The sequence below is a fragment of the Aquarana catesbeiana genome, linkage group LG04, assembly GCF_042186555.1.
Source record: "Aquarana catesbeiana isolate 2022-GZ linkage group LG04, ASM4218655v1, whole genome shotgun sequence".
NCBI classification, from domain to species: domain Eukaryota; kingdom Metazoa; phylum Chordata; class Amphibia; order Anura; family Ranidae; genus Aquarana; species Aquarana catesbeiana.
Window position 1 is genome coordinate 59678815 of NC_133327.1, and position 27522 is coordinate 59706336.

Here is a 27522-nt window from a genome sequence, read left to right on the forward strand (position 1 = left end):
CTTCTAATGTATATAATATCCTCACGTAAGCATATCACAGTATCTAGCAGCTTAACTGGCTATAGACCCTTCACCTCCCCTACTTGCATGTTCCCCTCCCCCTAACTCCCCAGTCCCTTCTCTATCACAGCAGAGCGTCCATTGGGGGAACTATTTCGGTTATCCCTTACTTAGTGGTTAAAGTACTCCCTGGAGCAGTGGGAGGATAAAATATCCAACTGTGTGAGGTGTAGCTGCCTTGTGGTCAACGTTCACTGCGATAAACGAAGTCAATGGAAAAAAGAACAAAAAATTGAAAAATAAGTGCACTGAATAATCAGTAACCGGTGCCCGGGTGACCAGCGTGCCCAAGGATTTAGGCACGAGGGACCCCCGCAGTTGGGGGAATTATTACTCTGGTCCCCGCTTCACACCCGGGATGTGTTAGTTGAGATCCAAGTCATCACTGGCTTCAAGATGGGTTGTTGTCTTTGGCCTTCTTAGCTTTTCCTGTAGACCACAAGGGAGATTGAGGGCTGGTGGGGGTCGGTCTTTTGTTAGAGTTGACTCCGGCATTGGTTGTGTCCATTTCAGCTTCCTGGGAGATGATTTTCAGGTGTAAAAGGAGTCTTTCTCCTTCTGGGAGGGATGAGAAAGCATATTGTTTCTCCTTAACGGAAAACTTAACCACGAATGGGAAGGACCACCTGTACTTTATGTCGAGCGAGAAGCAGGGGTTTCAATGATCTCCTCCTCTGGATCGGGTAGGGTGAGAGATCCGCAAAAATCTGCACTTGGTGACCCATGCACATTACTGTGTGAGCGGACCTGGCCCGTCTCATCACTTCCTCCTTCACCGTGTAGTGATGGGGCTTGGCAATAACATCTCTTGGGGTACCATCTTTTCGGGGGGGGGGCCCCAAGGCTCTGTGGGCCCTGTCCAGCTCTAGGCGGTGAGATGGGATGGTGGGGATTAGTTGTTTAATCAGGTCTTGTACTGCTTCAGGAATATTTTGAATCGTTTCAGGTAGGCCACGAATTCTGATATTGTATCGTCTTGACCTATTCTCGAGTTCGTCGATACGAGCCATGGCTAGGTCGAGTTGATCTTGCACGGTACAGATGTGCTGAGAATTTTGGTTAGTGATAGCTATAGTTTCTTCAACTTTGTGTTCGATCATGTCGATCCGGGCTCCCAGATTGATAAAATCAGCCTTGAGATCCCCTGTGATTTTAGTAGCCGTTTGTGCCAGCCCCTTATCCAGGAGTTCGGAGAATCTGTGGAAGAGGGTATCCATGTGAAAGGCCTGGTCACTGGCCGGGAAATCCTGAGGAGAATAACCTGTGTGCCCTGTGTTAGATTCCTTGGGAGATAGAGAGTATTCCTTTAGAGGGCGGTCTATGGGGGATTCAGTGGAAGCTGGTGAGGGGGTGAGGATAGGTGGGTATCCCGTTTGCCTTCCTGGAGTGAGGTGCAGGGGGAAGTGGGGTTGGTCTGACCTGTAGTTCGCCTGACTTGAGAAGCAGGGATCCTGTGTCTGTGGCTTTGCCTGTGTTACGTCGGCCATCTTGGATGTCCCAGCCGTTCCTGCTTCTGCTAATTGCGGCCACAGATTGCGTTTAACTGGTGCCCCGATCATATGGGGGTGTAGCCGGGACCTCATAGCTTGTCTCCCCTTGTTTTGGGGTCCGTCTGTGCGCTGAGGAAAGTGCGACGGGCGCCGTCGTTTGGTGAGGGAGCAGAGCTCTAGGCAATCGCGGCCATTTTGCGAGCCCCGCGCATGCGCACTCCAGCTTGGGATATTTTTTTTATAACCTAACCCTGCTTTAAACTTCTACACAACTTTATCCCTGACCTGTCTGGTGTGTTCCTTGGCCTTCATGATGCTGTTTGTTCACTAAGGTTCTGTAACAAACCTCTGAGGGCTTCACAGAACAGCTGTATTTATACTGTACTGAGATTGAATTACACACAGGTGGACTCTATTTACTAATTAGGTGACTTCTGAATGCAATTGGTTACACTAGGTTTTAGTTAGGGGTATTAGAGTAATGGGGGCTGAATACAAATGCACACCACACTTTTTTTCAGATATTTATTTGTAAAAACTTTTGAAAACTATTTATCATTTTCCTTCCATTTTACAATTATGTGCCACATTGTGTTGATCTATCACATAAAACCCTAATCAAATACATTTACGTTTTTGGTTATAACATGACAAAATGTGGGAAACTTCAAGGGGTAGGAATACTTTTTCAAGGCACTGTACGTACTATTTAATGCCCTTATGAGGAATGAGGAACAGTGGTCACTGTTTGAAGCTCACCAACAAAGATAGACAGACACCTAACAAAATAGTTATTCAACGTTGCAAAGGTAAAGACTCGAAAATGAGCACATAAGTGAATCGACAATTCTGTGACCCTCTCCCAACTAAGATTGTTGTGCAAGTTAATGGCATCCATTTGGAAGCTGTTTCTGCTCTCCAGCCTCTGCTCCAACCTCTTCTTTCTGGTCTATGTGCCTGTTTTTGGCTAGTGGTGTATTTAAATAACTTACCACACTCCTTAGTCTGGTTGCCTGTTCTAGAGTATACTTTGACTCTTTAAAATGATTATTCAAGGCTGTTTCCAGTTGACCATCTTCGGTCAGAACTCAGGCTGCTTTTAACTTTGCAATGACTGTAAACTTGGGACACTTCGTTGTTAGCATAATACATAGCTAGGACTTTCTCTGACCCTGACCATCCATTTATCTGACCCCATGGCACCATTTGAATTTCAGGTGCTAACCTTGCTGGGCATTCTCCTCTTATCCCTGGTCTGGGAATGGCCACTCTGTATAGGTTCCACAATCTGACATAATATAACTTGCATAGTTGCCAACATTGTAAAAAAAAAATGTGGGACACTTTTGTGGCTGTAGGCGGAGCTGTCCAATAATTAGGGGGCGGGGCATTCGTCAGCAGGCGTGGCCTAGCAAAAATAGACAAGTTTGGCGCGCGAAGCGCGCCGTGGCAAAAAATGGGCGTGGTTTACGCGAAATTGTGGGCGTGGCTTAAATGGGCGTGGCTCTAGAGGGTGTGGTTAGAGTCTGAAATGAATGAGGGATGGAGAGGGGGAGAGAGGGGGAGAGAGGGGGAGAGAGAGGGAAATGACGGGACAGCAGCCCCAGATCCTACACAATAGAAATATGTGTATTCTAGAAAGTTTAACAATCAGCAGATAAAGATACTCCAAACACTTCAATCATCCCGGCACCATGGTTGTTATGGTGTCAGGATGATTGAAGCGCATTATTTCTATTATTATATTGTAATATAAAATGAAATCATTCAACTCACCATAATGCAGAATCAGTGGGATCCCTGAGCGTGTCACCAGCCACGTCGCCTGCCACCAGCCGTCCGTCCTTGCTTCAGATGTCCGAGCAGAGTCCGTCCTTGCATCAGATGTCCCCAGCGGAGCCCCCCTCACACCAGGAGTCCCCGGCGGAGCCCCCCCTCACACCAGGAGTCCCCGGCGGAGCCCCCCCTCACATCAGGAGTCCCCGGCGGAGCCCCCCCTCACATCAGGAGTCCCCGGCGGAGCCCCCCCTCACATTAGGAGTCCCCGGCGGAGCTCCCCCTCACATCAGGTGTCCCCGGCGGAGCCCCCCCTCACATCAGGAGTCCCCGGCGGAGCCCCCCCTCACAATCAGGAGTCCCCGGCGGAGCTCCCCCTCACATCAGGTGTCCCCAGCGGAGCTCCCCCTCACATCAGGAGTCCCCGGCGGAGCTCCCTCCTTACATCAGGAGTCCCCAGTGCCCCCCCTCACATCAGGAGTCCCCAGTGCCCCCCCTCACATCAGGTGTCCCCAGTGCCCCCCCCTCACATCAGGTGTCCCCAGTGCCCCCCCCACTCACATCAGGTGTCCCCAGTGCCCCCCCTCACATCAGGTGTCCCCAGTGCCCCCCCACTCACATCAGGTGTCCCCAGTGCCCCCCCCACTCACATCAGGTGTCCCCAGTGCCCCCCCCTCACATCAGGTGTCCCCAGTGCCCCCCCTCACATCAGGTGTCCCCAGTGCCCCCCCTCACATCAGGAGCCCCCAGTGCCCCCCCCACTCACATCAGGTGTCCCCAGTGCCCCCCCACTCACATCAGGTGTCCCCAGTGCCCCCCCTCACATCAGGAGTCCCCAGTGCCCCCCCCACTCACATCAGGTGTCCCCAGTGCCCCCCCCACTCACATCAGGTGTCCCCAGTGCCCCCCCCACTCACATCAGGTGTCCCCAGTGCCCCCCCCACTCACATCAGGTGTCCCCAGTGCCCCCCCCACTCACATCAGGTGTCCCCAGTGCCCCCCCCACTCACATCAGGTGTCCCCAGTGCCCCCCCACTCACATCAGGTGTCCCCAGTGCCCCCCCACTCACATCAGGTGTCCCCAGTGCCCCCCCCACTCACATCAGGTGTCCCCAGTGCCCCCACCACTCACATCAGGTGTCCCCAGTGCCCCCCCCACTCACATCAGGTGTCCCACAGCGGTGCGCGCGCTCCCCCCCACCTAGAACCCCCGCCCCTTTCCATATCAGACTGGCAGCGGGGCGGGGGGTAGGCGGGCCGAGGCGGAGTGGGGCGAGGCGGGCCGAGGCGGAGCGGGGCGAGGCGGAGCGGGGGGGCCGAGGCGGAGCAGGGCAGGGGGTGGGCGGCGACGCAGAAGCTTCGTCTAGCCCCCCCCAGCCGTCTTCCTGAACTTCCACAAAATGGCGGCCGGCGGAGACAATGTCTCCGCCGGCCGCCGACCTCTAGCGGCGGCGGTTTAAAAAACGGGAACCGGATTTTTCGGGACATTTCCCGGGACACCACAAATCCGGGAATGAAGTCCAAGTCCCGGGAATGTCCCGGGAAATCCGGGACAGTTGGCAGCTATGAACTTGGTGGCACCCGAATACAGTGCAAGCTCAAAAAACTACCACAGAAGGTAGCTTTTAAGGGGATAGAGCGCTATAGCTGCACCAATTTAGCATGAACAAGACACAATCTCACATAAAGGGCATACTGTGTACCTGGACACTAAACTCTGGTTTAACCACTTCAGCCCTGGACCATTTGGCAGCTCAATGACCGGAGGACTTTTTACAATTTGGCACTGCGCTGATTTAACTGGTAATTGCGAAGTCATGCAATGTTGTATCCAAACGAAATCTGCGTCCTTTTTTTCCCATGAATAGAGCTTTCTTTTGATGGTATTTGATTGCCTCTGTGATTTTTATTTTTTGCGATGTAAACGGAAAAAGACCGAAAATTTTGAAAAAAATGATATTTTCTAACTTTTGTTATAAGAAAAATCCAATAAACTCAATTTTAGTCATACATTTAGACCAAAATGTATTCAGCCACATGTCTTTGGTAAAAAAAAATGTCAATAAGCGTATATGTATTGGTTTGCGCAAAAGTTATAGCGTCTACAAACTAGGGTACATTTTCTGGAATTTACGCAGCTTTTAGTTTATGACTACCTATCCCATTTCTTGAGGTGCTAAAATGGCAGGGCAGTATAAAACCCCCCAAATTACTCCATTTTGGAAAGTAGACACCCTAAAGAAATTGCTAAGAGGCATGTTGAGCCCATTGAATGTTTTTTTGTTTTGTCCCAAGTTATGGAATAATGACAAAAAAAAAAAAAAAATTGTTTGCACAAAGTTGTCACTAAATGATATATTGCTCACACATGCCATGGGCATATGTGGAATTACACCCCAAAATAAATTCTGCTGCTTCTCCTGAGTACTGGGATACCACATGTGTGGGACTTTTTTGGAGCCTAGCCGCGTACAGGGCACCGGAAACCAAGCACCGCCTTTAGGATTTCTAAGAGTGTAAATTTTTGATTTCACTCCTCACTACCTATCACAGTTTTGAAGTCCATAAAAAGTAGACACCCCAAGCTATTTGCTTTTTTCTTTTTTAAATTTTCAAAACTTTGTGACAAAAAGCGAGATCTGCAAAATACTCACCATAACTCTCAGCAAATAGCTTGGGGTGTTTACCTTCCAAAATGGGGTAATTTGGGGGGGTTTGGTGCCATCTGGGCATTCCATGGCCTCCGAAACTGTGATAGGCAGTGAGGAGTGAAATCAAAAATTTACACCCTTAGAAAGCCTGAAGGCGGTGCTTGGTTTTCGGGGTCCCATACGTGACTAAGCTCCCAAAAAGTCTCACACATGTGGTATCCCCGTACTCAGTTGAAGCAACAGAATGTATTTTGGGGTGCAATTTCACCTATGCCCATGGCAAGTTTGAGCAATATATCATTTAGTGTCAACTTTGTGCAAAAAAAAAAAAAAAAAATGTTTTTTTCCCACAACTTGTGTCAAAATATAAAATATTCCATGGACTCGACATGCCTCTCAGCAAATAGCTTGGGGTGTCTACTTTCCAAAATGGGGTCATTTGGGGGAGGGGGGCTGAACTGACCTGGCATTTTATGCACAACATTTAGAAGCTTATGTCACACATCACCCACTCTTCTAACCGCTTGAAGACAAAGCCCTTTCTGACACTTTTTGTTTACATGAAAAAATATTTTTTTTTTTGCAAGAAAATTACTTTGAACCCCAAAACATTATATATTTTTTTAAAGCAAAGGCCCTACAGATTAAAATAGTGGGTGTTTCATTTTTTTTCCCACACATTATTTGCGCAGCGATTTTTCAAAGGCATTTTTTTTGGAAAAAACACACTTTTTTTAATTTTAATGCACTAAAACGGCTGAGTACATGGATACCAAACACGACAGGCTTTAAAATTGCGCACAAACGTGCATTGACGACAAACTACATACATTTTTAAAAGCTTTTAAAAGCATTTATAGGTTACCACTTTAGATTTACAGAGGAGATCTACTGCTAAAATGACTGCCCTCGATCTGACCTTCGCGGTGATACCTCACATGCATGGTGCAATTGCTGTTTACATATGACCCCAGACCAACGCTTGCGTTCTCCTTTGCGCGAGAGCAGGGGGGACAGGGGTGCTTTTTTTTTAAATTATTTATTTTACTTTTTTATTCAATTTTTAAACTGTTCTTCTTTTTTTTGTTTTTATCATTTTTATTGTTATCTCAGGGAATGTAAATATCCCCTATGATAGCAATAGGTAGTGACAGGTACTCTTTTTTAAAAAAATTGGGGTCTATTAGATCCTAGATCTCTCCTCTGCCCTGAAAGCATCTAACCACACCAAGATCAGTGTGATAAAATGCTTTCCCAATTTACAAAAGGCTGTTTATATCCAACAAAATCTAATTCATGAAATGCTCGTAGCTTCCGGTTTCTTAGGTCATAGTGATGATTGGAGCTGTTCTGGTCTCTGATCATCTATGGTCAGCTGGCGGAACCACCAGCTGCATTCTCAGGTTCCCTGTTGGGACAGGAGAGCCAGAGAAACCATGGAAGACGGTGGTGGGGGGGGGGGGGGGGCATTCCCTCCCACTGCTTGTAAAAGTCTAGAGGCTAATTAGCCGCTAGGATTGCTTTTACATGAAAGCAGACCGCTGGCTGAAAGGAATGATATCAAGATAATACCTAAATCCGCAGGCATCATTCTGGTATAACCACTCAAAGTCCAGTAACGTTGCTGGTCCTTGTTGGGCATATATTGTAATCTTTTTTTTTCATGCAGCCTGTGGGCTGCATGAAAAAAAGAGATTGATCAGTGGGTATGCCCACCATTAGAATACCTCCCTTCATCCACGCACTTCTAATGATGGGCATACATGCACCATTTTGTTTTTAACTGTGGTGGTGAAATCACCTCCTACAGCGCTGGAGTCACGGCTTTATGTATCGTGGGAGCAAACGCTGTTGCTGTTAAGATAAATAAATCCGGGCTGCAACTGAATGGCGTACCTGCTAAGCAAATGATGGTTAACAATAAAACAAAGTAACATTACTGTACACACGGTCAGACATTGATCGGACATTCCGACAACAAAATCCATGGATTTTTTCCAACGGATATTGGCTCAAACTTGTCTTGCAAACACACGGTCACACAAAGTTATCGGAAAATCCGATCAGTCTGAACGTGGTGACGTAAAACACATACGTCGGGACTATAAACGGGGCAGTAGCCAATAGCTTTCGTCTCTTAATTTATTCTGAGCATGTGTGGCACTTTGTGGGTCGGATTTGTGTACACACGATCGGAATTTCCGACAACGGATTTTGTTGTCGGAAAATTTTATAGCAAGGTCTCAAACTTTGTGTGTCGGAAATACCGATGGAAAATGTGTGATGGAGCCCACACACGGTCGGAATTTCCCACAACAAGGTCCTATCACACATTTTCCGTCGGAAAATCCGACCGTGTGTACGGGGCATAAGACTTACCATACCTGCAAAGCAAATACAAAAAAAAATAGCAAAAAATAAAACAATTTTTAACCCAACCTGTGCCTAAAATATATATATGCCGAAGCATGGGGGCATCCGCCCCAAAAGTTAGGAGCAAATCGCTCCTCCACCCCTGCTGCCCCCATGCTTCGGCATATATGCTCTTCTTTTAAACTGTGGTGGTGAAATCACCTCCGACTGCGCTGGAGTCACGGCTTTATGCATCGTGGGAGCAAATTCTGTTGCTGTCAAGATAAATAAATCCGCGCTGCAGCTGAATGGCGTACCTGGAAACAAAAAAATGGTTAACAATAAAACACAATAAAACATTGCAGAATAGAATACAGTAAAAAAGAGAATAGAGAGAGAGAGAACAATAAAACGACAACTATTTTTGTTTTTTTTTATTTTATATATTTTTTGTGTTTTATTTTTTACTTTTTTTTTTTTTACACTTTTATTTGTAACTGTAACTGTAACGGTTCAGTTCCAGGTTCGGATCTCTCAAAATGCGATGGCATCTTGGGAGACCCTGTGAAAGTTGTCCTAGTCTGTGCAGTGCTGTACCCTACGCTAATACTCCACTAGTGTATGGTAGCGTTCAAAACATTCGCCAATGCAAATACCAGGATTGTCAGGACAGGAGGGACAAAAATAGCGGGTGTCACGCCTATATCCGCGCTTTCTACAGACACAACATTTTCTTTGGGGGGCTCGTTAGGTAGGGGTACCCGGGAGGACATACGGAAAATGCCTCTCATGCAGCCGGCTTACTGCATTTGGATTGGGAAGGTGAGGTGGAGCACCGTCTGGAAAAAGTAGGGCTCTGACGATCTCTTCCTGGAATTTAAGGAAGGATCCAGTCCGTCCTGAAGCTCTGTATAACTGTCATGAACCGGTGTGACCAGATTGTGTGGACTGCAAAGAGGAAACCAAAACGCATGTAAAGTGAAATAAGAATGTTTATTAAAGATAAGTGATATAAATAAACAAACACCCCAAATATAAATAGTGCTCAACCAACCGACAGAAACCCACAAACAACAGATAATATATACAGCAAGGGGCAATACCGGAATCACAGATGTCAGCCAGGCCAGGGTCATACACAGCAGGTCAGCAGGAACAAGGGATATACCAGAAACATAAACGTAGCCAAGCCAAGGTCATACACAGGAGATCAGCAACTGAACAAGGGCAGGTTGGGAAAGGGAGATAAAGGATGGGATAGGATACAGGCTCAGGAACAGGTTCAGGGTCCGATACAGGTTTACAGGATAGCAGGATAACAGGTCAGGGCGCAAGGAAGAAAGATACCAAGGCAAGCCTATGAGGGCTTGCCGGGTATTTATAAGGCTGTGGTAATTGACCTCATGTCACAGCTGATCGCAGAGTGTGCTGTTTGCTCCACACTGCCGGAGTGCACCCGCTGGTGGACACCGGTACTACGGCCCAAGGATGCAACAGTGCCACCAGCAGGAGAGAACTCTTACTGCAGGTCCCAGGTGTTGGAAGACACCCGCTGGTGGACACTGGTACTGCGATCCAAGAGGCCGATAGCGCCACCAACGGGTAAACCCTCTCATGACAGTAGCACATGAGCGTTCAGCAAAGCCAATTGAAATAAGTATACAGACACTTTCTTGTACCAGCATCTGGCCTTACGGGTAGTTAGGTACGGCGCCAACAACTGGTCGTTGAGGTCCACCCCTCCCATATTTTGGTTATATATTCGTGGACACAGAGGGGTTTCTCCACAAGTTTAAAGCAAGGTTAGGTTATAAAAAAAATATCCCAAGCTTTAAACATCTCATGAAGCACTGTTTAATCCATTATGCGAAAATGGAAAGAGTATGGCACAACTGCAAACCTACCAAGACATGGCCGTCCACCTAAACTGACAGGCCGGGCAATGAGAGCATTAATCAGAGAAGCAGCCAAGAGGCCCATGGTAACTCTGGAGGGGCTTCAGAGATCCACAGCTCAGGTGGGAGAATCTGTCCACAGGACAACTATTAGTCATGCACGCCACAAATCTGACCTTTGTGGAAGAGTGACAAGATAAATACTATTGTTTAAAGAAAGCCATAAGAAGTCCCATTTGCAGTTTGCGAGAAGCCATGGTGGGGACACAACAAACTCGTGGAAGAAGGTGCTCTGGTCAGATGATACCAAAATTTAACTTTTTACCCAAAAAGAAAATGCTGTGTGGTGGAAAACTAACACTGCACATCACCCTGAACACACCATCCCCACTGTGAAATAATAGTAACTGTACCCTGAGCAAACATTTTCTTGCCCCCCCCCCCCCATGCAATTTCGCTCTCCACCTTCTCTAAGACATACAATAAATAGCAGCTAGACTCAATATCAGTTTACTGAATCAGATCAGACAGCGATTGGTTGCCAGAGGTTACAGTGTATCATTACCGCTCACTGACTGGCTGCTAGAGGTTACAACACACATTATGGATTACTGATTATTTGCTATAGGTTACAGCACATGACTTCTGCTTGTTAATTGGTTGCTAGAGATTACTGTAATTCAATACTGCTCACTGATTGGTTGCTAGAGGTTACTGGACATCCTTACCACTCACTAATTGGTTGCAAGAGGTTAGTGCACACCATTACTGCTCACTGATTGGTTGATCCTTACTGCCTGCCCACCATGGGCTGGGGAGGTGAGGAGACCCATCAATAGACAGAAAACTCCTAGGTGTCAGAGAGGTTCCCTGGTTGGGCGTTGGTGCGCTCTGGGGCGTGTTGGTGCGCGCGTTCCTGTGTGTGCTGGGGCACGTGCTTCTGAGGGCACTGGCGTGTTTGATCCAGCTGGCCATGGTGTGCGCGGTGGTGCCCGGGCGCGCGCGTGCGTCCGCCTATGGGCATTGGGATGCGTGTGCCTGGTGGTGCTGGTGTGCGCGCCGGTGTCCGGGGGTGCGCTCGGGCGCGTGCGGGCGAGCTGGAGTCTGTGCGTATCGGCGCACGCACGCTGCAATCTCTGTTCAGTGCTGCCTGATCAACAGCTCTTGTGCCAAGTTCCGTGATCCTCTCTGTGTTCTTGTGTTCCTCAAGTTCTGATCTGTTATGACCCGTCTTGCCTATTGGACCTCCCTGACTGCTGCCTGAACCTGACCCCGGCTTGTTTGACCCCGCTTTTGCTTGCTCCTCTTGTACTTCTGCTGCCAGCCCGTTGCTGTGTGACCAGCCTAAACAGCTCCTGCTCAGCATCTGTTTCTAGTGTTCCTGAATACTACCTGCTGCTTGTAGAACCACCTCTCTTCCGGCATCCGGATCCTTACACCAGGCCCTCTTACCACTCCGCACTCGTGTTCTTCCTGTCTGCTCTATCAGGGGCCCCGAATCGGATACGTAAGGGAGCCTACCCTCTGCCCAAGCGGACTCACCGGTCTGGTAAGTGGGAGACCTGACAGTATCAGGCAGCCATGACCGAGTCCGGGCAGGGGGCCTCCCCCATGGATGAACTCTGTAGGCACCTAGCGGGCCTCACCCAGGCAGTCAAAAGCCTACAAGAAGGCTATACCAGATTAGAGGGACATGTCCAGGCTCTCTCAGCATCTCCCGGGCCTCCCACAGCACCCTCTGTAGTAATGCTCCCTCCGGAGCCCAGGGTACCCACACCTGAAAAGTTCTCTGGTGAACGTTACAAATACCGGGCATTCCGCAACGCGTGTGAGCTCTATTTTCCCTTACAGCCCCGTACGTTTTCCCTGGAGGCCACAAAAGTGGGTTTCGTCATATCACTACTGACCGGAGAGCCTCAAACTTGGGCTCACCGTCTACTGGAGCAAAAATCCAGATCCCTGGATTCCTTGGATGTCCTCTTCCTAGCGATGTCTCAGCTATATGAGGACCCCCAACTAACGGCTACTGCTGAGGGCGCCTTGCACTCCCTGCAGCAAGGTCACAGAGCGGCCGAAGATTACGCCGTAGAGTTCAGACATTGGAGCTCTGCTACAGAGTGGAATGACACTGCCCTGCGTCACCAATTTCAGATGGGTTATCCGACCCCCTCAAAGATGAACTGGCACGGGTTGGGATACCCCAGACGCTGGATGAGCTCATAAACTTGTCAATCCATTGACCGCCGCCTGAGAGAGAGACGTTCAGAGAGGTCCGTTAGCCACCCATGTCCCACTTGGATGCTGCCCAGGGTTCCTAGTGCTCTGAATCAATTTCCTCCCGCCTCTTCTGCTCCGGCCACAGAAGCTCCAGAACCCATGCAGCTTGGTCTGCTCCGTCCATCCCTTACCCCGGAAGAAAAGACGCGCAGACGTACTCACAATTTATGTCTGTACTGCGGAGAACACGGACATTTTGTGAGGGCTTGCCTCAACAAGAAACGTAAGTGCCTGCCGTCCTCTTCTTTATGTGCACTTGTCTTACCCAGATCTGGTAATCATTTGACACTCTCTGTTATGTTACAGCTTCCTGGAAGGAACATCCCGGTGCCGGTCATTATTGATTCTGGAGCATGCAGTGGCTTCATTGACCGGACCTTCGTTGATAACCATGGTATTCCTCTCCAACCCAAGGCCCAGGGACTTGCAGTATTCCTAGCTCCGGTCCAGTTACCCAGGAGACCGTTCCTTTACTGGCCACCATAGGCCCGGAACACCAGGAACTCTTACGCTTGGATGTCATCTCCTCTCCTCTCTTTCCAATCCTCCTAGGAATGCCTTGGCTGCAGGCTCACAATCCCAGCATTGACTGGTCCACAGGAAAAATTCAATTTCTCTCCAATTACTGCAAACAACACTGTCTACATGGAACACCCATAACACCATCCCAGTGTCTTTGCTTGGACTCTGACACCAAGCTTTGTCAATCCCTTCCCGAGCCCTACCGGGACTTCCTGGATGTTTTCAGCAAGAAGGGGGCAGGGACTCTCCCAGTACACAGGCCTTACGACTGCCCAATAGAACTCTTACCCGGAACTGAAGTTCCCTTCGGAAGGATTTTTCCTTTAACTGAGCAGGAGCTGGGCACCCTGAAGGCCTATATTGATGAAAACCTGAAGAAGGGATTAATTCGCCCCTCCACATCTCCAGCAGGTGTGGGCATCTTCTTTGTTGAGAAGGATCACTTCCTACGTCCCTGTATCGACTACCGGGAATTAAATAAAATTACCATTAAAAACGGATATCTGCTACCCTTAGTACCTGAGCTGTTTCAAAGATTAGGGACCGCTACAGTTTTCACCAAGTTGGATCTCCCCTCGATTCGGGCACTTCGAGTACCTCGTCATGCCCTTTGGCCTGTGTAATGCGCCAGCCACCTTCCAACACTTCGCCAATGATGTTTTCCGTGACTTTCTGGACCTGTATGTCATAGTCTATCTGGACGATATTCTGGTTTTCTCCGCTTCCCTGATCGACCACCGCAGACACGTACGAAATTTACTTACCAGACTCAGGCAACATGGGCTCTATGCCAAACTCGAAAAATGCGAGTTTGAGCTCCAATCTATTCAGTTTCTGGGCCTGGTCATCTCTCCCGAGGGTATCAAGATGAACCCTCAAAAAGTATCCGCTATCCTGGATTGGCCTGCACCTGTAGATAAGAAAGTAGTACAGCGCTTTATTGGCTTCGCCAATTTCTATAGGAAGTTTATCAAAGGATTTTCTTCCATAATTGCCATCGCTGAGCTCATCAGACAAGGGACCCGGTTTTGCTGGACTCCTAAGGCGCAGCTGGCCTTCGAAGAACTCAAGGCTCTGTTTACCTCAGCCACCATTCTTAAGCATCCCAATCCAGCCCTACCTTTCGTATTGGAAGTTGACGCATCCGAAATTGCGGTAGGAGCTGTGCTCTCGCAAAGGCAAGGCGCCAAAGCCCTCCTGTACCCTGTGGGGTTTTTCTCACGTAAACTCTCATCTTCAGAAAGGAATTATGACGTGGGAGATCGGGAACTTCTGGCCATTAAAGCAGCTTTAGAAGAATAGCGTTATCTTCTGGAGGGTGCCATTTTGGTCTACACAGACCATAAAAATTTAGAATACCTGAGAACGGCTAAGAGACTAAAACCTCAGCAGGCCAGATGGGCACTTTTTTTTCCCGATTCCAATTCCACATCACCTACAGACCCGGATCCAAGAATGTCAAGTCTGATGCACTCTCTCGCATGTTCCACGACTCAGAAAAAGCCCTACCTCCAGACACCATCCTTCCTTCTGGGAATTTCCTGCTTCTTCAAGAAGATCTTGTCTCTCAAATTAGACGGGCCTCTATGGGGATAACACCACCTGCTGAAGCTTGTGCCAAAGACGGGCTGTTTTGGCATGAAAACAGAATTGTGGTCCCTGAGGAGCTAAAAGTACAGGTGTTAAAACTTTGCCATGACCATAAGTTGGCCGGACACTTTGGCGCACGAAAAACAATCAACTTATTACAACGTACCTTCTGGTGGCCTCACCTTGTTAAAGATTGCAAGGAGTATGTTGATTCTTGTAATACCTGTGCCAGAAGCAAGAACAGCCGGGCAAGGACGTGGGGTCTATTAAAACCTTTACCGGTCCCAGAGAGGACCATGATTTCAATGGACTTTATCGTTGAACTCCCCCCATCAGAAGGTTTTTCCTCCATCTTTGTTGTGGTAGATAGGCTGTCCAAGATGGCCCATTTCCTTCCCATGAAGGGTACCCCCTCGGCTATGGAAACAGCTACTATCTTCATCAAAGAAATTATCAGATTACACGGAGTGCCAACGAACATAGTTTCTGACCGAGGTGTCCAGTTCACCTCCAGATTCTGGAAAGCCCTCTGCGGCTCCTTGGAAATCGAATTAGCGTTCTCCTCGGCCTATCATCCCCAGTCAAATGGGCAAACTGAAAGAACGAATCAGACTCTGGAGCAATATCTCCGCTGTTTTTCTGCATTCTCCCAGGACGATTGGGCCTCCCTGCTCCCTATCGCGGAGTTTTCGTACAACAACTCCTTGCACTCAGCTACCAATCAGACACCATTCTATGCCAACTATGGCTTCCATCCGTCCTTTTTGCCTGGGTCAATACCAGAGTGCTCCGTTCCTGCAGTATCCGAAACCTTGGATTTCATTTCAACAAACAATAAACTACTACAGGATACCATGGCCAAAGCTCAGGAATACTACAAGAGGATGTTCGACAGGAAGAGGTGTGGAGAGCTTGTTTTGGAACCTGGCAACCCAGTATGGTTATCCACCGCTAACCTGAAATTGGCCTGTCCGTCCAGAAAACTAGGCCCTAAGTTCTTGGGTCCTTTCTTGGTAAGGAGGAAAATTAACAACGTGGCCTATGAACTTGACCTGCCTAACTCTCTGAAAGTACATCCAGCCTTCCACGTGTCTCTTTTGAAACCGGTTACTCCTAATTCTTTTGTTGGCCGTAGTGTCGGTCCACCCAAGCCTATCCTAGTTAACAGTGAGGAGGAGTTTGAAGTGGAAGCAATTTTAGATTGCAGAAGAAGGCACAATCAAACCCAATACCTCATAAAGTGGAAGGGTTATGGGCCTGAAGACAACTCGTGGGAGCCAGAAAGCAACTTGCACGCCAGAGAGCTCTTGCAAGCATTCAAAGATTCACATTCTTCCAAGTTGGCCCAGCTGGGCATCCGGAGTCTGCCCTTGAGGAGGAGGCACTGTCAGAGAGGTTACCTGGTTGGGCGTCGGTGCGCGCCAGGGCGCGTTGGTGCGCGCGTTCCTGTGTGTGCTGGGGCGCGTGCTTCTGGGGGCACTGGCGTGTCTGATTCAGCTGGCCATGGTGTGCGCAGTGGTGCCCAGGCGCGCGCGCGTACGCGTTAGCGCGCATCCGCCTATGGGCATTGGGATGCGTGTGCCTGGTGGTGCTGGTGTGCGCGCCGGTGTCTGGGGGCACGTGCGCGGCGTTTGCCGCCAATCAGCCTATTTAGGCTTGCTGCAATCTCTGTTCAGTGCTGCCTGATCAACAGCTCTTGTGCCAAGTTCCGTGATCCTCTCTGTGTTCCTGTGTTCCTGAAGTTCTGATCTGTTACGACCCGGCTTGCCTATTGGACCTCCCTGACTGCTGCCTTAACCTGACCCCGGCCTGTTTGACCCCGCTTTTGCTTGCTCCTCTTGTACTTCTGCTGCCATCCCGTTGCTGTGTGACCAGCCTAAACAGCTCCTGCTCAGCATCTGTTTCTAGTGTTCTTGAATACTACCTGCTGCTTGAAGAACCTCTCTTCCGGCATCCGGATCCTTACACCAGGCCCTCATACCACTCCGCACTCGTGGGCTTCCTGTCTGCTCTATCAGGGGCCCCGAATCGGATACCTAAGGGAGCCAACCCTCTACCCAAGCGGACTCACCGGTCTGGTAAGTGGGAGACCTGACACTAGGACTCCTGGTATCAGTGGCAATGCTGGGGGAGAGGGGGCAGGGGGGTGATCGATGGCAATGCTGCGGAGTTGATGGGATAAGTGGCAGTGGTGGGGAGATGGGATTAGTTAGGAGGCTGTACACTGTGGCAAATTCTGAATCATGTAGAACAAAGCTGGAAACCTTTGGCAAGTATATAGTGGGGGATTCTACACTGACCACCATTGTGAGGGGGGATTTGCACTAACCACCATTTAAAGGGGGATTTCACGCCACCCACGAATATAAAGAGGTATTTCTACACTGACACCAATGTAATAGGAGCATTTACACCAACCACCAGCGTAAAGGTGAATATACAATGACCTCCATGTAAGGGGGAATTTACACTGACAACCATTGTTGAGGAGATTTGTACTGATCACCAATATAAGGTGACACTTCTACACCAACCACCAATGTTAGGGGGGATTTACACTGACCACCAGTGTAAAGGGGGATTTACACTCACCACCAGTGTAAGGGCAATTCTGCACTTACCACCAATGTAAAGGGAAATGTACAATGATCACCATTGTAATGAAGAATTTACACTGACAACCAATGTAATGGGGAATTTTACATCAACAACCAATAAAGGGGGATTTCTACACTGGCCACCAATGTAAGGGGGGATTTACACTCACCATCCATTTAAAGGGTGCTTCTTAAAGGACCACCAATGTAAGGTAGAATTTGAAACAACACAAATGCAAGTTTGGATTTTTTTACCACTTATCTACACTGGCCACCAATGTAATGGGGCTTTACACTGACCATTAACCACTTGACCACCAGGCACTTAAACCCCCTTCCTAACCAGACCAATTTTCAGCTTCGGTGCTCTCACACTTTGAATGACAATTACTTAGTCATACAAGACTGTACCTATATGAAATGTTTGTCCTTTTTTCACACAAATAGAGCTTTCTTTTGGTGGTATTTAATCACCGCTGGGTTTTTTATTTTTTGCGCTATAAATCAAAAAAGATGGAAAATCTGGTAAAAAAAAAAAAATTCTTTGTTTCTGTTAAAATATATTGCAGAGTATTGGCGAGTATTGGCAGAGTATTGGCGAGTATTGCAGAGTATTGGCGAGTATTGCAGAGTATTGGTGAGTATTGGCGAGTATTGCAGGGTATTGGCAGAGTATTGGCGAGTATTGCAGAGTATTGGCCGAGTATTGCAGAGTATTGGCGAGTATTGCAGAGTATTGGCGAATATTGTAGAGTATTACATACTATTTGACAAATGAGAAAACTCAGATCTACGCGCCCCTCTCGAGTTTTCACCACTGCGCTCAAATGCCAGGTAGAAGGGTACTTATCCCCTACAAAAGAGAAAGTCCTAATGGAATAACTACAGAGCTGCCACTTTAAAATGAAAAAATGTACTATGCAAACCTTTCTATTGTTTACAAGTAATCCTAGGCTATATTGGTACTTGTAAATCAGAAAAAGTGGCGCTAAATGGCGATATACCTCCTAGCTGTTGCGAAAAATGGTGATCTAGTGTTCTACCAAACAATGTATACAAATAAAAAGTGAAAAACATTCATGAAAAATCTCATCAGTGTGAAAAAATAGAAAAAATATATAGAATCCCTGTAAAAGTGTGTTATACACACAGCAGTATATATTATATAATAATATAAAACGTGAAATATAAATGATATAAATCCATAAAGATTCCCCAGGCAGGACACCGTGCAGGAAAGGTGAGGTATCTGGAAACAATCCACCAATTCACTCAGTGTTAGTGATTCCTCTCCCCTTGAATTCAACACTCACCAGCTCCATATGCCTCACACTCTCGTGTTTTGGCAATAAGGCATAAGTATAAGGTTGATCAATGGAGGGTCAAAGGATCCAGATTCTTTAATTATCCAAGTGTCACCTCAATTCATAAAAAGAACTCAAAATAGTGTGATACCGTAAAATATATAAAATTTATTCAACTTAAAACTTCAATCATTACACTCACAAGAACAACTCTTGATTCAAGCCAAACTGACACTGCAAAGCAAATCCAAATCAAACCGAATCCTCCTCTGTGAAACGCCCAGCACCACTGTGAGAATGAAGGTCACGGCGGACCTCAAGAAGCAGCGTTGGATATCGTCATATCAGACTTCCTCATGGGATTGGCTGTACGGCACGGCACCTCCTACCCTTATACTCCTTGCGTCTTTCGACGTAATAGTATGCTAATCTGTGTTCACATTCCCAGATGCCTCTGCGGCCCTCAAAAAGCAGCGATGCTGGGCCGATCACGTACATCAGAGAGCAGCTAAACTATAAACATATCTTGAAGATGGCTAAGCAAAATATAATCAAATATAATGTATAGAACTCCCGTTCTATTACGTCGAAAGACGCAAGGAGTATAAGGGTAGGAGGTGCCGTGCCGTACAGCCAATCCCATGAGGAAGTCTGATATGACGAAACATGTCGGGGCGTGGCTGTACGGCACCTATCAGTAATCATTAGTGACGGACGGGACTTGGTTGCGGATCTCCGTGCATCGGCGGGAGCCTTCAAACGTTTCAGAGGAGCTGCCCCCCGGGCTTTGTTGCCAGCAGGTGATCCACATCTTTAGATTGTCAGCGGAGAGGGGTGAGAACTTATCCAACGCTGCTTCTTGAGGTCCGCCGTGACCTTCATTCTCACAGTGGTGCTGGGCGTTTCACAGAGGAGGATTCGGTTTGATTTGGATTTGCTTTGCAGTGTCAGTTTGGCTTGAATCAAGAGTTGTTCTTGTGAGTGTAATGATTGAAGTTTTAAGTTGAATAAATTTTATATATTTTACGGTATCACACTATTTTGAGTTCTTTTTATGAATTGAGGTGACACTTGGATAATTAAAGAATCTGGATCCTTTGACCCTCCATTGATCAACCTTATACTTATGCCTTATTGCCAAAACACGAGAGTGTGAGGCATATGGAGCTGGTGAGTGTTGAATTCAAGGGGAGAGGAATCACTAACACTGAGTGAATTGGTGGATTGTTTCCAGATACCTCACCTTTCCTGCACGGTGTCCTGCCTGGGGAATCTTTATGGACTTATATCATTTATATTTCACGTTTTATATTATTATATAATATATACTGCTGTGTGTATAACACACTTTTACAGGGATTCTATATATTTTTTCTATTTTTTCACACTGATGAGATTTTTCATGAATGTTTTTCACTTTTTATTTGTATACATTGTTTGGTAGAACACTAGATCACCATTTTTCGCAACAGCTAGGAGGTATATCGCCATTTAGCGCCACTTTTTCCTGATTTACAAGTACCAATATAGCCTAGGATTACTTGTAAACAATAGAAAGGTTTGCATAGTATATATATTACATACTATTGCCAGAGTATTGTATAGTATTGGCAGAGTATTGATTAGTATTGGCAGAATATAGGCACTGAGCAGCGCTGTGGGCTGGATCTGTAGTGCCCACAGCGCTGCAAACGATTTCTCCCCCCTCCCTCTCACCTCTCACACTGTACCAATCGGTACAGAGAGGGGAGGGAGGGAGGAACCGGCGTCATAGGGGAGGGAAGGAAGCGGCGTCAGAGAGGGGAGGGAAGAACCGGCGTCATTTCGTTTACAAGTGATGCTCCGTCATTTGCCGGAACGATCACGTGGTAAACGGCCGCTATCAGCTCTTTACCGTGATCCGTGATACGCCGAGTGAATAGCTTACTGCAGATTACATTATATTATATTACATTATATTTATATTCTTTATAACAAATAAATTACAAAATAGGATACCTATCTGTTATATATGCTATATGTTTTTTTTGGGTTTTCTTAGATTTTTTATCAAAAGTGCATAAACGGAAGCAAAAGAAATACTCCAGATTTATCCAGTTTATTCAGGACACAGAGAGCCATCCTCAATGCCGCCGGTTACAGTTAAAGGATATTATCCCATTTGAGATGCAAAGACTGTCCAAAAGTGACTTTGTTTTTCATCCTAGCTGAATTCACCATCACCTTAACCTCATCTCCCCCCTAAAAGTATCAGCAGGAATTTCCTCCAATTAATTCTAATACATTGCACTAACCTCTCTCTGCCTCTTCTCTGCACTCTGTTGTGTATGTGACCTTCATTTGAATACGTGGGCCGTTTTTAACTGTCAGAAGCAATTTCCTTGGTCCGTTTGCAGGCAAACTGATGAGTTTAACTCGGAGTGATCGGCCTAAAAAGAAAAAAAAAAAAGAAGAAAAGCCGGGAGGGCCTGCCAGAAAATGCTGGGAGTGATTCACAATAAAGGATAAGTAAGCTGGCCCAGGGCAGCCTCCTTTAGCTAGAATTGGCCACTAATGCAGAGGACACAAAATATACTAAATCGTAATAAAAGAAACTGGGACGTGAATTGTCATGTCGTGCCAGATTATCACAGAGAATTATCTATTCCATGATGTTGCTGCCGGCCATGAAACACCAAAATTTATTTGCTTTATTTTGACAAGAAGTCAAACATTGGTAGACAAGAAGAAACACTTTAAAAAGAAGTCCAATGAAAAAAACAAAAATCTGTACAAGCAGTTATAATGATCACAACCAAACCTTTCTAACTAAGCCCCATACACACTATGAGAAAATAGGAAGAAAAATTCCATACGAGGCACTATCGTTCGAATTTTGTACAGTGTGCACACAACTTTCGTCATCCAATTCCGACTTTGCAAACAGAAATTTCCGAAGGGGCAAACTTCAAAAATGTTTCTCGTACATGAACAGAACTAACGATTTCCATTTATTATGTACCTTTTTCGTACGAGAAATATCAGATGCAAAAGACGGCGCATGAATGAATGAATGAGTGACTTGTATAGCGCTACCTATGCGAACTGAATCGCCTCAGGGCTTTTTTACATAGATTAACCACTTCAATACTGCATATGTGGCACTGATCGACACTGATAGGCAGGACTAATGGGCACTGATAGGCAACACTAATGGGCTAGGTTGCACTGAAAGGCAGCACTGATGAGCACTGATAGGTGACACTGATGGGCACTGATAGGTAGCACTGATGAGGAGACACTGATGAGGAGGCACTGATAGGTGGCACTGATGGGCACTGATAGGCGGCATTGTTGGGGCTGCACTGATATCAGTGTCCTGATTATCAGTGTAAACGTCCCCTGTCAGGCTTGCTGGTTACCGGCTCTTCTCTCCTCACGCTGTGAGAGGAATGCAGATAACCTGCAAGTTTGTTTACATGTGTTATGCTGTGATTGGACACAGCTGATGTCATGGTAAAGGGCTGCTGTGATTGGCCTTTAACACCAATCTATGATCAGCTGTTTCTAAAGATCACTGAATGCGTGTCCCAGTGGGTGCGCGGGGGGAGTGGTCCTGGGAGGACGTCCATGGATGCCCTCCTGGAATGAGAGAGCCACACTCTAGCCATCTTTCAGCTATAGCGCAGTCAAGAGTTGGTCAAGCGGGGAAAGTTATAACCGTTGTCTGTTTTTTTGCTATCTATGTCCCATCGGAGAGATTTCCTTTCACTTCCTGGCCCAATAGCCAAAACAGGAAGTGAATGTGAGTAAATCCCTGTTTGTAACCAGAACAAGGGTCCCCATTGGAAGATTTGTCCTCTATTTCAGTTCTGGTGACCACCCAACCCTCTGCAAACTGTATGGGGCTCCGGCACAGCTGGCAGAAAACCCTGGGCAAGGTATTGGGTGGTGGTTGTGAAGGGGTATCCACAATACCTTCTAAGGGTGGCTACACATTTAAACCTTGTGATAACCAATAGTAAATAACTGTTTTGCCAGGTGTTATCACAACACATGTTAACACACAGTACTATGTGCATTATGTTGCCATTGGTTTCACCCCAATGCACTCAGTGCAAAAAAGCTGTGCATTAATCATTCACCTAGGGCTCATTCACATGTGTGCTGATTATGAAGAATGAAGCAGAGCTCATTTTTTGCACCTATAGCATTTATGATGTGTTTTTTATGCATTTTTGTTGTGTTTTTGCAGCGTTGTAAAAGCATCAGGAAAGGCTGGAATATGTCCATGAAAGTTTTGTTTTTCTAGGGGAAGTGCTTAAAGGGGAAGTGATGTAGAGGAAATACCTGCTTTGAGTATTGCACATATATACACAGTGAACAGACTTAAATGATCATTTGGCATGAAAGGTGAAAAATATGTGAACGGTGGCACTCTTTATGTAACAGGTCTGTTCATTGTGTATATATGTGCAATACTTTTGTTTTATATTTTAGTTTTATATTTATTTGTCACATATATTTGGAAATGGCTCCTACTTGGTGCAGAGATTATTATTATTATTATTTATTATTATTATACAGGATTTATATAGCGCCGACAGTTTACACAGCGCTTTACAACATTAGGGCAGACAGTACAATTACAATACAATTCAATACAGGAGGAATCAGAGAGCCCTGCTCGTTAGAGCTTACAATCTAGGTTCATTTTTATATTTTTTAAAAGCTCTTTTCTTATTGTTTATAGCTTTTTTAACTTTGGCTGTGAGCCACATAGGTTTTATTTTTAGCCTTTTAAACTTATTGCCCATGGGAATATACTTTGCAGTGAGTTCACAAACAGTCACTTTGAAGAATTCCTATTTCTGTTCTGTGCCCATTGATGCCAATATTCCTTCCCAGTCCAAGTCCTGGAGAGCAGCCCTTATCCTTGTAAAATTTGCTCTCTTGAAGTTAAGTGTTTTTATCTTTCCCGTATGTGTTTTTTGCTTACAGCTAACATTAAATGAAATCATGTTATGGTCACTGCTACCTAGATGTTCCTTTATATAAACATTAGTAATAAGCTCTGCATGGTTTGAGATTACCAGGTCCAACAGAGCATCATTCCTAGTTGGTGCCTCAATAAACTGGACCATGAAATTGTCCTGTATTAGGTTTATACATTTTCGCCCTTTAACTGTCCAGAGCAGTGCCACTACTCCAGTCAATTTCTGAATAGTTAAAATCCCCCATTATTATCACCGTCCCAGCCCTTGAAGCCCTTTCCATCTGTGCAAGGAGCTAAGTCTCCACCTCCTCATTAACATTGGGTGGTCTATAACAAACTCCAATGATTAACTTTGAACTACGCACACCTATATGCAGTTCCACCCATAATGTTTCAGACTCATCACACTCTCCATCAACCAGGTCCTCTTTCACACTCGCTTTGAGATCACTTTTCACACAGATACAGACCCTACCACCTTTCCTTTTTACCCTGTCTCTCTGAAAGAGTGCATAGCCAGGAATATTGATAGCCCAGTCATGTGAGGAATGAAGCCAAGTTTCACCAACACCGATTACATCATAGCTCTCCTCGTGCACCAGAGCTTCCAACTCACCTATTTTGCTTGGCAAACTTCTGGCATTGGTGAACAAACACTTTAATGCATTATTACATTTTGCTCTGGTGTTTTTCATATCTTGTTTAGTAGTACAAATGGCACTATAATTTCCAATGGTTGTTTGCAACATGGGAACTTTTTTGTCACCTGCCATAACCCTCCCCCCATCTATCCCCATTCCACCCTCCATTAATGTCTGACCCTTAACTGACCTGTCTGCCCGATGGAATTCTAGTTCACCCTCCCCCTTAATCCTAGTTTAAATACTCCTCCAGCCTTCCCATAAACTTTTTCCCCAGCACAGCAGACCCCCTTCCATTCAGGTGCAAACCATCTTTAGCATATAGGTTGCATCCCAATGAAAAGTCAGCCCAGTGCTGTAGAAACCCAAATCCCTCCTCCCTACACCAGGTCTTTAGCCATGCATTCAGTTCTCTAATCTCCCCCTGCCTTTCCTGTGTTGCTCATGGCACAGGCAATATTTCAGATAATATCACCTTGGAGGTCCTTCCCTTCAACTTGCAGCCTAGTTCATTAAATTGATTCATAAGGAGCCTCCACTTTCCATGTATTCTGTCATTGGTTCCAACGTGAACCAAGACAGCTGGGTCATGCCCAGCCCCTCCCAGCAATTTATCAACCTGGTCCACCACATGCCGAACCCTAGCACCAGGGACACAACAATACATTCGGTTGAGGTGATCCTGGCGACAAATTATTAATCCTGACATGCCCCTCCACCCTCTACATCAACCCTACTGACCACCTGCTCAGTGAGCAGAGGACCCCTTCCAAGGGGTTGTCTTTTCTGCCCAGTGTTGCAACTTGCTCCTCCAGATCTCTAATGCGAGCTTCCAGAAGGGCAACCGACTCACATCACTCACAGCGGTATCCATCCTGGAGCTGTTGCACCAATTTTGCATACATGTGGCACACGGTGCACTGTCATTAAAAATAATATCTGAGTTGGCAACACTTGTGACAAACAATCATCTAATATCATTGGGTACAACTATTTTATACTATTATAAACCCCCTCTATTGGTTTTCTATGCCAGATAGAGCCCCCTAGTGGTTGAAATCAGCTGAATCTACAATGGCAGATTTCGGTGCTCTGCTTTTATATGAATACTTTTGTTGCTGTTACAAACCTTTGGGTGTAGTGCAGCATTGTCTTCTTAAAGGACGATGTGATCAATGTGGCATTAACACAAGAGAAGTCTTGCGTCGGCAACAATGTAGAGATATTGGCCAGTTTCTGTACAGCAGCGGTCTCCAAACTGGGGCACTTTGCTGGCCTTTATCTGGCCCTTGGGGAACCATTTTATCCACTAACATCAACAATGGGGCATAATTCCTCTCACTGACGCCAACAATGGGGCACTATTCCTTCCACTGACACCATCAAAAGGCCACAATCCTTCCCACTGACACTGATGGGGCATAATTGCTTCCATTGATACCAATGATGGGCCACTATTCCTCCCACTGACAACAACAATGGGGCACTATTCCTCCTGCTGACACCATCAAAAGGCCACGATTCTTCCCACTGACACTGATGGGGCATAATTGCTTCCATTGATACCAACGATGGGCCACTATTTCTCCCACTGACAACAACAATGGGGCACAATTCCTTCTGCTGACACCATCAAAAGGCCACAATTATTTCCACTGACACCAACGATGAGGCATAATTGCTTCCATTGATACCAACAGTGGGCCACAATTCCTCCCACTGATACCATCAAAAGGCCAAAATCCTTCTTACTGACACCAACGATGGAGCATAATTTCTTCCATTGATACCAACAATGGGGCACTATTCCTCCCACTGACAACAGCAAAGTCTTCCTATAATCACCATTTTTTTGATTTCTGAATTGTGGGGTTCTCCTTGAATCAAACAGATCTACTTGCACATATCAAGACAAATCAAAAACTGCTGATACCTCTTCTTCAATCATCACAATGTATTCAAATAAAAAATAAAATCAAATAGAACCATTTTTAAACATCCTTATATTTTCCTTAAAATGTACCCCAAAAAAATTCTGGCTTTGCCAGACTCCAATAAGTCTACAAATTATAGAACAACAATGGTGTCTGTACATTAGGGCAGCACCCAGCATGGTCACTGCATTACATGTATCATTTTAGTGGAGAAAAACTATTTTGTGTGTTCATTGCCATTGAATAAACACTTGTGCCTAGATTTTATAGAGCCAAAACTTCACATAAGCCTTCAAAATTCAGAAATCCAAATTAGAAATTAAACTGAATAATTAGAACAAAACAGTTTGTTTTAAGGCTAAATTCCAATTTTGGGAATTTGTACATAGTCATAGTGGTCCAGCTTAAACCAATGTAAGTATGAAGGTGCCATACCTGCTCTTGGAAACTGAAAATCACTGTAGTAAGCACCACTACTACAGTGATTTCAACTAGCTTCTGGGACCCCTGCTCAGCAGCTTCATTGCTGTTTACTGAACACAAGAGGTTACTTACTCAATATAGGCACTATTCAATGCAAAGTGTTCCCTAATCGGATGAGGTGAAGAGCGTGACGTCACCATCTTGCCTCTCAACCTCATCCATGCTCTAATGTTGTTTATTATTATACAGGATTTATATAGCGCTGACAGTTTACGCAGCGCTTTACAACATTAGGGCAGACAGTACAATTACAATACAATTCAATACAGGAAGAATCAGAGAGCCCTGCTCGTTAGAGCTTACAATCTAGGAGGGAGGGCCAAGTTATACAAAAGGGTAATACCTGTGGGGGATGAGCTAATGGAGAAAATATTGCAGTTGTTAGATGGAGGCAGGATAGGCTTCTCTGAAGAGGAAAGTTTTCAGGGATCGCCTAAAAGTGGATAAATTTGGAGACTGTCTGACAGATTGGGATAGGGAATTCCAGAGGATGGGCGAGGCTCAGGAGAAGCCCTGGAGGCGGATATGGGAGGAGGTGATGAGGCAGCTAGAGAGCAGGAGGTCTTGGGAGGAACGGAGAGGGCAATTAGGTTGGTATTTTGAGACTAGGCTATTGATGGGGCAGAGTTGTGGATGGCTTTGTAACTTTGTAATTGTTAGTATTTTGAATTTAATTTGTTGGGCGAGTGGCAGCCAATGGAGGGATTGGCAGAGAGGGGTAGCAGACACTGAGCGGTTTGTAAGGTGGATGAGTCTGGCAGCAGCATTCATGATGGACTGAAGGGGGTATAGTCTATTTAAAGGAAAGCCAATGAGGAGGGATTTGCAGTAGTCGAGGCGAGAGATAACCAGGGAGTGAATCAGGAGTTTTGTTGTTTCATTGGTTAGAAAGGGACGTAGTTTAGAGATGTTGCGGAGGTTGAGGCGGCAAGCTTTGGAAAGTGATTGGATGTGGGACTGAAAGAAGAGTTCAGA